Genomic DNA, 13459 nt, shown 5'->3' with positions numbered 1-13459 from the left:
CACACGAGAGTGTGGACCCAAAAGATGGCATCCCAGATTTGGGTCGTGTCATGTTGGAAGATATGGCATTCTGGCATGTTGTTGAGCCCATGCTCAACAAACGGGTTTCACACTTCAGAAATAATGTTGAACTACCACACTCTTTCCAAACGTCTGATATAGAGAGGTGGAGAAGGTGCTGGTGGAGGATAATTAGAAGGGATTCAGATTAACAGTTGGGCCAGGTAGGCTACAGTTACGAAGGGCTGCTGCCTAGGACTGGAGACTTTTGAGTGGACACCATAGGGAGGACAGCATTCTGGAATGGACTTGGGCAGGACCTAAGTCAGAATCTCAGAGACTGGGGATAGCAAGAAGGGCAGGTGGAATATATTATTATTGTTCTGGATATTATCATATTTAATATGCCGTTTTAGTGTTTGCATTTTTGTTGTGTATTTTAAGCCGTATTTTAAGCTGCTTCAGGTATTATTCTAAGATTAAAGTGTGGTAAAAAACGATAATATGGTGGAACTGGGTTACTTCCAGGCTGGAATCAAAGGTTTCCACCTGAGTATCACAAGCACCCATGGGGCAGAACTGGAAAACCTCTGGCATGATTAATGTCTTCCTGCAGAGGCCAGATAATATTTTAATGTAGCTGATCTTGCCTATTTGATTTACCACTAGGTCGCTTCATTGCTGATGCCATGCCATCTACCAAATCAGCATACTGTCAGGCGTGGAGAGTCCTCTCTTCCCCCGGTAACTTCATAGTCAAGAATCACAAGCAGTTTGTCTTTTATAGTCCTTTTTATTCAGTCATCTGGTTGCAAGGCAAAAATCCATATCTCTCCACAAAGAGAGCTGTTAGCTACTCTAAGCCCTTCCCCACCGTCCCCAACAACATCCTGGACGCCAATGGGAAGTTCCACCCCTCTGCATTCTCTGTTCTCTAAATACAGACAGACCTACAAGCCCGAGGGGAGAGGGGTTGCCCAGGCTCTCTAGAGAGACTGCTCCCTCCCTTCCCCCTCTTCTTCCACTATCTCATAGCTAGGCTGTGCAGCATTCTCCTCTCTCTCTCCTACTGAAACTTCTGGGGAGAAGGAGGGCAAATCTTCCCCCTCTCCTCCTCTTCTGAGAGAAACTGATCTGACTGAGGATACACTTCCCAATACTCCCATTCGGACCATTTCCTGACACACACATAAAATACTTATCAGCTGATGGATATGAGGGAGTTGCCTCTTGAAGCAAATCTCTGAAATTCATCTCTAGGATACATTATTTCCTATGGGTTTGATGAATGGATATGATGGAAAATCAGCCTTGAGAAGCTAAGGAGCAATAAACTAATTCAGGAATCATTCTTAGGAGGCCGTGGTCTAATCCAAGGGTCCATGCAGTTCAAAAGTATCCAGTATGAGTGCATCTGTATATATAGAAGACTGGGGATCTCTGCAGAATTTGAGGGGAATACAAATCCCCAATCTTTGCAGAAAGAATCATGAAGTGCTGATGTCAGGCTGAAATAGTGTCTGCCCTGTGGGGTGCCAAGTCAAAATTTATTAAGTGTTGTGTTATAATACATTACAATATAAAACATTTAACAGTAGAAGAGATAGGAAAAGCTTTTTATAATATAACAGTATCTGACTCAAGAATTCACACTGAAATATAACCAAAGGGAAAAACTAATATATCTTGACATAAAAACAGGTTACCTTGCAAGTACCCAAACCATTAATGTTACTAATCTTTTTATGAAGAATAACAGTACAATCCAACTTTTGACTTAAGCACCCTGGACAAAGATAAATTAAGTCCCCGGTGCTACTGAGTCCAAAGATACTCCAGCAGAGTGGATTTGTGTCATTCTTGCGCCATTAGTGCACCAGCGTAATTGCAACTTCAGTGTGATACTCGCAGTGCAAGGGGCAAAAATGGAAAGAATTTGAGGTGTCACTGAAATGCAGAAGTGGCAGGCTGTGTGGGGCAGAACCACTATGTTAGCTTCTTAGCAGGTGGGTTGCAGTTGCTTACCAGGAGGAAGAGAGGTGCTACAAGGTGGCTGAGAGGTTAGGGGTGGTGGAAACACACCAGCAGGAGCACTGAATTGGCTCCACCAATGCTGGACACCGAGATCCAGTACTGAGGGCCTTCTGGTGATACCCTCAATGCGAGAAGTGAGGTTACAGGAATCTCAACTAGAGCATGCATAACTGATAGCCATCCAACCTCTGCTTTAAAACCTGGAATGAATGAGACCTTTGTTCAGATCCAGCAAGGCTCTTCTGATAATTATGGATTATATCCAATGTCAATCATACTCGGAGCAGACCCATTAAAATTAACTTACCTACATCACTAATTTAGTTCTATTAATTGCAATGGGAGAATTCAGAGAATTCAGTTGGCTATAACCCTGTGTTATTGATATCTCTCAAAAGGTGAGTTGACCATGGGAGAGTTTGGTCAGCAGGTAGTCAAGTTTGTGGGTTTTGCATAGGGGTAAATGTTTAGCGAGAGCTTCTAGGAATGGTGCTGAGTGGTGGTGCTGAGCTCCCAATGTTACCTTGAATAGAAATCCTGTATCTACAGTGGCTCCGTATCAGGAAGTAGCAGGAGCTCACTTTGATGCTGAATGATGAGGTTCATTATCAATTCCAAGACTACCATGTTAAAAACAGGTCTCATGGCAAAGTAAGTGTGCCTAGTACTGGACTTTAATTCTGCAAAATTACAGGAGGAATAAGAAGACAGAGATAAAAGATGTAGTTGTCTCACTTACCTTCTCACAAGTTATTCTTGAACTCCCAAGAAATGGGAGCCATTGTGGTGTAGTGGTTAAGAGCAGTGGACTCATAATCTGGTGAACCGGGTTCGCGTCTCCACTCCTCCACATGCAGCTGCTGGGTGACCTTGGGCTAGCCACACTTCTCTGAAGTCTCTCAGCCTCACTCACCTCACAGAGTGTTTGTTGTGGGGGAGGAAGGGAAAGGAGATTGTTAGCCGCTTTGAGACTCCTTTGGGTAGTGATAAAGCGGGATATAAAATCCAAACGCTTTTTCTTCTTCTTAAAGAAATGGAAGGTGTAAGAGCAAATTACTGCAAATAATAAAATAGAATAGAATAGAACAGAACTTGGCTTTGGTTAGTGTGTTTTGTGTTGTGCCTTAATTACTAAAAACAGGCTCCACATGGGTGTTGAGAACTCAACAGGTTTTTTCATAGGGTTCTGTATAACAATACACATCAATGTATTGACTTGAAGAGCAGGAAGAAAAAAGCTTGAGATCCTTATATCAAATATAAAGGAAGGACTTGAGAGTGGGGAGCACCTAAGGCTTTAAATTTGTTTAGTTACCATGGCAATCACTGTTATACAAGGAAATTCTAACCTAATCTCTTGTAGCTTTTATAAAAATAGAAAAGGAACAAAGGAATTTCAATTGAGTTTGTCATTAAATTAATTTTCTTTCTTTTTTACTTCATGAGTGTGTGTGTGTGTGTGTGTGTACATACGTGCATGCATGTGTGCGCACACGCACACACTAAGACCACTGCTCAATAATCATTAATTATCAAAGATGGCTGAATACATCCAACAATATTATTTTGCCAGAGAAATTATTGAATATAAGGTGCTGCTTTGCATCAACTTAGAACCATTATCTATTTGTACAGTGCCCATGGTACTCTTCAGTAGTTTTAGACTACAACTCCCATCATACCTGATTATTAGCCCAACAGGCTGGAGTTGAAGAGCGTTGTAGTCCAACTGGAAGGTATCACATTGGTTACTCCTGAACTAGCCCATGAAAGTCAACACTAACTAGCAATGGCTTTTCTTCAGATCCTGCTGCCACTGTGCTTTAAGCAGCGATGCTAGTCAGTGACTCTAGAATCTCTCACAGGCAAAGCATGTGACCTATGTCTAAGCCATGCCCACCCTCAACTTCATGATCACTTAAAGACTTGTGTACATGATCATTTATCCCAAGGCGCTAATCACTCTGTGGCTTCAGAACCCAGGGGAAGGGACAGTGGAATGGAGTGTCCTGAAAAACCATATGGCTGGCCAACTGGAATCCTGAACATGGCCACTCATCACTGCAACATTTTATTGTTATATTTAACATTCCTTTTCACAGAATCAGAAAATAATTGAAATTACATTTGCCTTCTATCTGATGTGTGTCAGAATTGGAAGAAATGCCTATTAGAATTTGATGTCACCAGCTTAAATTACATCAGAAATTTAACTAACTTTACCCTCAGGGCTCAACTTATGTAGCATTCATGCTACTCCTATAAGAAAATTCTTTGGCATCACTGTACCAAATAGGAATCTAGATTTCAGATAAAAATCTAGTTTGAGAACAATTTCTGGCTGCATTTAGCTACTCATAAAGCTACCACCTACAAGTGATGAGTCACTGAGTAGCTTCTAAGCTGCTTTTGTAATAGCTATAAAAAAATAAAGCAAATGTACTGAGGGGTTTGTTTTATACTCTTTTCCTGAACAAAAACTGGTGCAAATTATGCTGTTCTGTTTGTACCAAGAAACACTTATTTTGTTGTTGTTGTTTAGTCGTTTAGTCGTGTCCGACTCTTCGTGACCCCATGGACCATAGCACGCCAGGCACTCCTGTCTCGCACTGCCTCCCGCAGTTTGGTCAAACTCATGTTCGTAGCTTCGAGAACACTGTCCAACCATCTTGTCCTCTGTCGTCCCCTTCTCCTAGTGCCCTCAATCTTTCCCAACATCAGGGTCTTTTCCAAGGATTCTTCTCTTCTCATGAGGTGGCCAAAGTATTGGAGCCTCAGCTTCACGATCTGTCCTTCCAGGGAGCACTCAGGGCTGATTTCCTTAAGAATGGATAGGTTTGATCTTCTTGCAGTCCATGGGACTCTCAAGAGTCTCCTCCAGCACCATAATTCAAAAGAAACACTTATTTATTGACACTAATTATGTGATTATGTTTGGAGGCCAGAGCTGCTAGCCTTTTCTGATGTGTTTCAGGTCCCATATTATTTCCCACCCCACTTCAACCAATATAGCACAATTTAGTTTAATTTTCTGTACATCCATGCCTGTAGCATCTCACGTGATGTGGCTTCTCCACATACTGCATGTATCCTATTCCATGTGTACAAGAGGTCTACATCAACTGCCTCCAAGACAACAATGTATTTCCAAGGTCACCAGCCCATCTGAGCGCTTTGCCATAGCATCTGCCTGTACATGCTCTTTTTAAAGCTACTCTGTAGTCTTTGCTTCTTCTCATCTGCCTACATAATCTAATTTAAACCTGTGTGCTTCTTCTGTCTCCTACTCCAGAGGCTAGGACCCGAACCAATGCATCCAAGTTGCAAGAAAGGAGATTCTGACTAAACATCAGGAAGAACTTTCTGTCAATAAAAGCTGCTCGACAGTGGAACAGACTCCCATGAGAGTTGGTTGACTCTCCTTCCTTGGAGGCTTTTAAGCAGAGGTTGGATGGCCATCTGTCATGTATGATCTAGTTGAGATTCCTGCATTGCAGGGAGTTTGCCTAGATGACCCTCAGGGTCCCTTCCAACTCTATAATATTATTATTCTATAAACTGACACCCACTCTTAATTTTCTCTCTATGTTCCTTAGCCAACAGCATCCTTTGAAATCAGAACTGCTGGTCAAGAAGGACAGTTTACTGACACGCTTTCTCATATTATCTCACCCACTCTTCATTTTTTATTCTAGGCCTCACTGTAGAAAGGTGTTTAACATTCACTCTAGACTAACAAGCTTTGATTTGCTGGTGCCTCTTCCCTCCCGCTTGCCTTCTGTCCTTGAAGCTTCTCAAATTTCCCTTCTCTGGAAACTTCTATCTGTAAATAAGGCTAGTAACCTAGCAACAGCAAGTGAATAATACATTCTCCCTGCCGAGTAACACTGATGCATAATCAAATCATCCCTTTCTATTATTTGAAGCAATAACATTCTCTTTAAGCTACCCAGTGCACAATTATGCATACAGTACCTTCTCAACAGGAAGGGTTGACATGGGCATCCATTGTGTGTTCTAGGGGAGTTTCCCAAAGTTTGAATGAGTTATAAGCCAACGCAGCTCAAGAGCAGACAACTCTTCAAAGCATTTAAGTCCCAGGGCTTTCAGGATTCCTCTTGGATTCCCCTTTGCTTCGGAATATGCCCTTCTTGTTTAGCTCTAGTTCAGCATGTCTCCCCAAGAGGACTATTGCTGTGTCCAATTGAATAAGGGAAAGCAGAGATCAAGGCATTGGAAAGCTATCATTCTTTTTGTTGAAGACCACATATCTACATGTAAAATGGTTAAAGGTAAAGGGACCCCTGACCATCAGGTCCAGTCGTGACCGACTCCGGGGTTGCGGCGCTCATCTCGCGTTATTTGCCGAGGGAGCCGGCGTACAGCTTCCGGGTCATGTGGTCAGCATGACAAAGCTGCTTCTGGCGAACCAGAGCAGCACACGGAAATGCCATTTACCTTCCCGCTGGAGCGGTACCTATTTATCTACTTGCACTTTGACATGCTTTCGAACTGCTAGGTTGGCAGGAGCTGGGACCGGGCAATGGGAGCTCCCCCCATCGCGGGGGTTCGAAAAGGTTGGTAAAATGGTTACCAACATGCAACCCATATATAATTTCCAGATTGATATGGCAAATGGCAAATGAGGCACAATGGTCATATAGGTTGCTTATAGACTATTGCTATTTTGCAGGAGGGATTCAAGCATATACCATAAAGGTTTGCACAGTTGAAGTGGATTTAAATTCTGTCACCCTAGAACAGGGGTCAGCAAACTTTTTCAGCAGGGGGACGATCCACTGTCCCTCAGACTTTGGGGGGGGGCAGACTATATTTAAAAAAATAATGAATGAATTCCTATGCCCCACAAACAACCCAGAGATGCATTTTAAATAAAAGCACACATTCTACTCATGTAAAAACACCAGGGAGGCCCCACAAATAACCCATAGATGCATTTTAAATGAAAGCACACATTCTACTCATGTCAAAACATGATGATTCCCGGACCATCGGCGGGCTAGATTTAGAAGGTGATTGGGCCGGATTATTATTAGTTTGCATACCCATGCCCTAGAACAACAAACACACTTTTAAAAGCAGCTTTGATAGGGATATACACTAAAATATAGCTAACAGAAAGACATATAAATAACACCCCATAAGCAAATCAGAAGAGAGTTGTCTTATAACCAACATATAAACAAATCAAAACAAATGCTCATTAACCTAACCTTAAGCTTTCTGCGAGCAAATCAGGATGAATAGGATAAATAGGTCAATTCTGGTTCCTCTCAGTTTCTCCTTTTTCCAACCATGCCTTTCAAAATCAGTTTGCGATTTTGTTTTTTAAAAGTCCTCATGAAAATTCATCAGAATTTGTGTACACATTCCTCCTGCTACACACATTTTTACATGCAATTGTGCCTAATATGGTGGCGCTGTGGTTAAACCACTGAGCCTAGGGCTTGCTGATCAGAAGGTTGGCGGTTCGAATCCCTGTGACGGGGTGAGCTCCCGTTGCTTGGTCCCAGCTCCTGCCAACCTAGCAGTTCGACAGCACGTCAAAATGCAAGTAGATAAATAGGAACCGCTACAGCGGGAAGGTAAACGGCGTTTCCATGTGCTGCTCTGGTTTGCCAGAAGCGCCTTTGTCATGCTGGCCACATGACCTGGAAGCTGTACGCCGGCTCCCACGGCCAATAATGCGAGATGAGCGCGCAACCCCAGAGTCGGTCACGACTGGACCTAATGGTCAGGGGTCCCTTTACCTTTACCTTTATATACATTTTCAGAATGCCATTTCCCCTAAGATAATGCATGTTTGTGTGTTCTTCTCACTAATATATGCATTCACATTTACGCTTCAGTATGTACATTTTTTTACACATTACTTGTCTGGAGAACTGCACTGAACTGCAAAATTTAGATAAGAGTGGCTATGTTTCAGTTTGCATATTGTTTCAGTAATGAGCTAAGTTCAGCATCAAATTTCTCCCCATGCCTAAATTTGCTCTCGCACGTGGTTCTGCTTGTTCTATAAAGTTAGAAAGGGGGCAAACAGAGCTCTAAAGGCTGCTTCCATGGCACAGTCATGTGTAAACCCAAGGCAGCAATAGGGTGCCTTTTCTTGAATCCTTACAGGATGGACGTAGAGTGGATGATTGGGGGAGGAGCAGTGGAAAAGAGCAGAAGAAAACAGAGGTGGTTGTGAACAATTACACCTTGAACCATCACTTGCAAGGTGGATTTCATCCAGGCCAACAAAGGCCAGCTACCAGAATTTTTAGAGAAGCGGCATAGCTCAGTGGTAGAGCAACTCCTTTACTTCTGATGCTTTTTGCCATTGTATATTAAAATACTCAGAAATGGCTTTCTGTAGTACCGTGTTTCCCCTTTTTTAAGACACCGTCTTATAACTTTTTTCCCTCAAAAAAACACACAGTGGCTTATTTTCAGGGGGTGTCTTTTTTTTAAAAAAAAAGTGCTGGTACAACTGGGACCCACTGGCTCAGGATGCTCGGTGCTCTCTTCTGCACATTGCTGGGCGCGTTGTTGGCGCTGCCAGTTCCGAGCGCCTGCAGGGTGGGGTGGGGGTGGCAGTGCTTTAAACCCCCAACCCTGTAGAAAGCAATGGAAGTTATGGACTGTAACAATCCTTAAGAGGCGCAGGTCTTAAAAAACCCCTGGTATCACCCTTGAAGCACAGCCTTCCAAAGTCAGGGGGGAATAGGTCTGTTTAGACAAAGGAAAGGATCGGGGGTGATTCTGTGCCCTGGGACCCACAGAACTACTTTAAAAATCCCAACCTGGGGGGGGGGTCAAATAGTGAAGCCCCATAGCCCTGTAGCAACAGAAGGCACATTCTGAAGCACCCGAGCTGTTCGGTTCCATAAAAAATCCAGGAATTGTAAAATTAACAACAATAATGGGGGGGCACTCTATCCAAAGAGTTAAGAAGGAATGGGAAAGTGTTGAGTTATATATGGAAAAATATGGAAAGGAAAGTTAGTTAAAGATAAAAAATAAATAATTATCGCAAGGGGAAAAATAACATCATAAAGGGTAATAATATTAAATATAAAATAGACAACACAACAGAAAAAGCAAGTATATGACTAAATGAGATCGCACAGGAGTGAGGGAAGTGGGGAGAGAGGGAGGGGGGTAAGGAATGGAAGGAGGCAATGGTTGGAGGAGGGTATAGGGGGATGAATTAAAGGAAAATTAAGACTGAGAAGCGTATGGTTTTTGTTTTTTAAAGATGCAAAGGCTTGCAATCAGCCAAAGTATAGAGCCCAACTTCTAGGAGACTGCGATCTACTTGCGGATTTATAAACTGGAGGTGATCTACCCCCGTTATATTGGTGTTCAGGTCAGAGTTGTTTTTAGAGAGAGGAAATATCCCATTTTTGAGGTTAAAGTAAAAGTTCCTGACCTTTTTTTTATAATGAGGAAATGCTGCTAAAACTCCGTTCTTCATTCCACGAAGGGGAGAGGGGGCGGGGCCGGGTGCTCAAAGACAAAAGAAATGGAAAAGGAGATAGCGATCAAATCCAGCCTCGCATTCATGCAGCCGTCGGGAGAGGCAGGGGCTGCAGCCGAGTGCTGCTTCACAAACAAACGGGGGAAAGTGCTTAGAACCCAGAGAATCCAGCTGAAAAACACGAAGCAGCAACAGCAATTGCACACACACCATCCCAAGCCAGCACAGTAACCAAGTCCCAAAAGCAAGAAAGGACTCAGCAAACACTGCTGCGGCCGGCGTTGCTGCTGCTGACTCGGGGAGCTCAGTGATCTCTTCCGCACAGCGCCTATCACTATGGCTTATTTTCGGGGTACGGTTTATATTTCTCAAATGCTTAGAAATGCTGCTATGGCTTATTTTATGACTACGCCTTAAAAAGGGGGAAACACGGTACCAAAAAGAAATGACAACTTGGATCCTTACGCTAAAGAAATTTCCCCTACACAATCCTTCATTCCCCAGTCTGCCTTACGTTCTTACGCTTTTATTCCTATGTGGATTTTTTGTGGTCAGAGAACATCAGTATGACAACGGATGCCTTTCACACACTCTACAAAATTATACAGTTTCTCTCTTGTGTCTACGCTTTTATGTTCTGTAAGCAGTGAACTATGACTGAAGCTTTCCCCAAAGCCTGGTTAGTTATATGTCTCCTCTCCTGGGCAGGTTCTCTGATGCATTATCAAATGTGTTTTCTTTTTGAAACGTTTGCCATAATTGGAGCATTTATATAAAGGCTGTTCATGGACCCCATGATCTGCCCTGTGGCCCCAAGACATGGCCCAAGGATTGGGCTGATGTGCCCTGTGCCACCCAGCAAGCCACTGACCCAGTTGGATTCATCCCTGCAGCATTTCAGTGGGTGGGGCTAAGGGTTTTTAAAGAGTTTTTTAAAGCTGTGTTTAACATACGGTTAAAATGAGGTTTAAAAATATGGACAGGAGGGGGTTTTAAGCCAGGGGATCAGATCTTGCACATTGCTGTTCCTTCATGAGCTGTTTCCTTGTCCACAAGAGAAGCTGCTTGCAAAGGAGAAGTGACTGGCACTGCTCATGATCCTGCTTAACATCTGGTACACTGGAGAATCCAATACTGCCTGGTGTTGATTCAAGGGGCAGGAAGGAGGAGAGGCCTTGGTAGTGGTTAAGAGCGGTAGACTTGTAATCTGGGGAACCGGGTTCGTGTCTCCACTCCTCCACATGCAGTTGCTGGGTGACCTTGGGCTAGTCACACTTCTCTGAAGTCTCTCAGCCCCACCCACCTCACAGGGTGTTTGTTGTGGGGGAGGAGGGGAAAGGAGATTGTTAGCCACTTTGAGACTCCTTCGGGTAGTGATAAAGCGGGATATCAAATCCAAACTCTTCTTCTTCTCTTCTCCCATGAAGATGCAGCCACACACTTTTCCACAGTTTCTCCTAATGGCTGACAGTGTCATAGAATCATAGAATCATAGAGTTGGAAGAGACCACAAGGGCCATCCAGTCCAACCCCCTGCCGAGCAGGAAACACCATCAAAGCATTCTTGACATATGGTTGTCAAGCCTCTGCTTAAAGACCTCCAAAGAAGGAGACTCCACCACACTCCTTGGTAGCAAATACCACTGCCGAACAGCTCTTACTGTTTAGGTGGAATCTTCTTTCTTGTAGTTTGGATCCATTGCTCTGTGTCCGCTTCTCTGGAGCAGCAGAAAACAACCTTTCTCCCTCCTCTATATGACATCCTTTTATATATTTGAACATGGCTGTCATATCACCCCTTAACCTTCTCTTCTCCAGGCTAAACATACCCAGCTCCCTAAGCCGTTCCTCATAAGCTTTTTTAGCTGCTGCATCACATTGCTGACTCATGTCAAGCTTGTGGTCTACGAAGACTCCTAGATCCTTTTCACATGTACTGCTCTCAAGCCAGGTGTCTCCCATCCTGTATTTGTGCCTTTTTTTTTTTGCCCAAGTGTAGTACTTTACATTTCTCCTTGTTAAAATTCATCTTGTTTGCTTTGGCCCAGTTGTCTAATCTGTTAAGGTCATTCTGAAGTGTGATTCTGTCCTCTGGGGTATTAGCCACCCCTCCCAATTTGGTGTCATCTGCAAACTTGCTCAGGATGCCCTCAAGCCCATCGTCCAAGTCATTGATAAAGATGTTGAACAAGACTGGGCCCAAGACAGAACCCTGTGGCACCCCACTAGTCACTACTCTCCAGGATGAGGAGGAGCCATTGATGAGCACCCTTTGGGTTCGGTCAGTAAGCCAGTTACAAATCCACTGAATGGTAGCATTGTCTAGCCCGCATTTTACCAGCTTCTTTACAAGAATGTCATGGGGCACCTTGTCAAAGGCCTTGCTGAAATCAAGATAGGCTACATCCACAGCGTTCCTTCTGGGTTCCACTGATATAAACAGGACAGGGCAGCTTGTGGAAAAAAAAAATTGACTTTAAAGTGCATCAATTGGCTGCATTGCATCCTTATAAAAAAATTGAAAGTCCTTATATGTATGTATAGCTTTTAAAGGGAACAATTGCTTTGGTTGTTCTCAAACTGAGCTTTCCTGTTGAAGTACAGTGGTACCTCGGTTTACAAACACAATTGGTTCCAGAAGTCTGTACTTAACCTGAAGCGTACTTAACCTGAAGTGAACTTTCCCATTGAAAGTAATGGAAAGTGGATTAATCCGTTAAAGTAATGGAAAGTGGATTAATCCGTTACAGATGGGTCTGCAGAGTACTTAACCTGAAGCGTACTTAACCCGAGCTATGAGTGTATTAGTTGGTTCTGGAAGTCCGTACTTAACCTGAAGCATACTTAACCTGAAGCGAACTTTCCCATTGAAAGTAATGGAAAGTGGATTAATCCGTTACAGACGGACTGAAAATCCTCAAACTGAGGCATATTTTAACCGAGGTATGACTGTATCACTCTGAGTTGTGATAAATCAGGATCTGGTTTTCATTTGCAAACAATATCTACTTCATACAAAGAACTATTTGCTGAGCTTTATTGACCACGAGAAATAATGTTGGTTTTCCTTGCCTCCCTTCAGAACTAAGGGCTCCTCCACACTTCCAGTTGTCCCATACCTAGAAATCACAGGTCAGAGCAGTTTTCCACTTCACACATGCTTTCTAGGCAGAGGTCCAAGTGGTTTTCTCCTTGCCCCGATTCTTTCTCAGGGAAAAGATTGGGGAGGCACAGGAGAGCGAGAATGATTGGAAGCTCCATAGGGCAAGCACAAATCATACACCTTGGCTGGACCATCCGTAAATAAATAATACATTTGGTTCTTATATTCGCATTTCTCTCTCTCTCTCTCTCTCTCTCTCTCTCTCTCTCTCTCTCTCTCTCTCACACACACACACACACACACACACACACACACAAATCGAATCTCCGTGCTTGTATCTGATTCCCTGGCAAAACATCACATTTCATTTGGATGAGTTATTTAACAAGTCTGAGCACATTCCATGCACACTGGTTCAATCTATTTTGTTTCCTCTCTTGGATTATTGCCAGTCACAGTGCATATTAGTAGGTGCCTGCTAATTCCAGGCCAGAGAAGTGGAGCATGGATCTTTGCCACCAGTAACCGCATTATATTTTGTCATCCTTTATTAAACAAACCTTTATACTAGGCAAAAGCACAGCATGCCAAATATAACAAGCCAAGAGCCAAAGAGGGCATCTTAGGCATTATCTACACAGGAACATCTTACCTGCTTTTCTAAGCTTGTGGCTGAAGTGCACCTGAAATTGTGTGGGTCACAGTTTCTTCCTCGGCCATCATTACTTTGCCAATGAAATGAATTGCACAGGCCTGCTAAGCCCACGATCCCTCTGTCAGCAGTGCAGATTTATGCATGAGATCATTGCAGGCAGAACACGGAGACTATGCAATAT

The 13459-nt window shown here is 43.3% G+C and overlaps 1 long non-coding RNA gene across 1 annotated transcript; it reads right to left on the bottom strand.

Annotated features, from left to right (window-relative positions):
• Nucleotides 1-773: 773 nt before the first annotated feature.
• LOC148687329 (uncharacterized) lies at nucleotides 774-4377 on the bottom strand. Its single transcript, XR_015947887.1, has 2 exons — nucleotides 2774-4377; nucleotides 774-1525 (listed from the first exon to the last, which is right to left on the bottom strand). It is a non-coding gene; the product is annotated as an uncharacterized LOC148687329 (long non-coding RNA).
• Between the last annotated feature and the right edge of the window lie 9082 nt (nucleotides 4378-13459).

The sequence above is a fragment of the Zootoca vivipara genome, chromosome Z1, assembly GCF_965207765.1.
Source record: "Zootoca vivipara chromosome Z1, rZooViv2.hap1.1, whole genome shotgun sequence".
NCBI classification, from domain to species: Eukaryota; Metazoa; Chordata; class Lepidosauria; order Squamata; family Lacertidae; genus Zootoca; species Zootoca vivipara.
Note: the sequence above shows the minus strand (reverse complement) of the source record. Positions and strands in the feature narration are given on the sequence as shown.